Raw genomic sequence first — 653 nt, 5'->3', positions numbered from 1 at the left:
CAATCATAACCACTACAACCATAACCACCATAACCACAACCATAACCATAACCCATAACCATAACTATAACCCATCCAGGACCAACTACCACCGTGACACAGCCGGCATCAGAAACCCCAGCTGCTGGCCTTCAGGCCCCCTTGGTCTCGTCTGGTGGGTGTGGAGTCCTCGGGAGCTGTCAGCTGGTCCAGGTCTGGACGGGCCCCCTGGCAGGGAGGGTTCTGAGGCTCCGGGCCCCAGCCGGCCTCCAGCTTGCACAAGCTCCTCCAGGGTCAGGTGGCTGGAAACTGCTGAGGCTATCATTGTCTGGGACTCCACAGCCGAGTGCCTGGCCCAGGACTCCTCCAGAGGCTGTTGCTGCCCTGAGACAGCAGGGTGAGGGCATGCAGGATGCAGTCTGATGGTCACGAGGGCAGGGCGGTGCCCCGTACCTGGAGGACAGGCTCCCTGGTCTGGGACCTCGGGGCAGGGGTTTCTGACACTGAGAGCATCACTGTGGTAGCAACACTACAATAACTACAACCACACCTATCGTATCATCACCACAACACAGCCGGCATCAGAAACCCTAGCTGCTCGCCTTCAGCGCCCCCTTGGTCTTGTCTGCTGGGTTGGAGCCCTTGGGAGCTGTCAGCTGGTCCAGGTATGGACA

The sequence above is a fragment of the Bison bison genome, unplaced genomic scaffold (assembly GCF_000754665.1).
Source record: "Bison bison bison isolate TAMUID 2011002044 unplaced genomic scaffold, Bison_UMD1.0 scf7180017863841, whole genome shotgun sequence".
NCBI lineage: Eukaryota > Metazoa > Chordata > Mammalia > Artiodactyla > Bovidae > Bison > Bison bison.
This window is presented reverse-complemented; position numbering follows the sequence as displayed.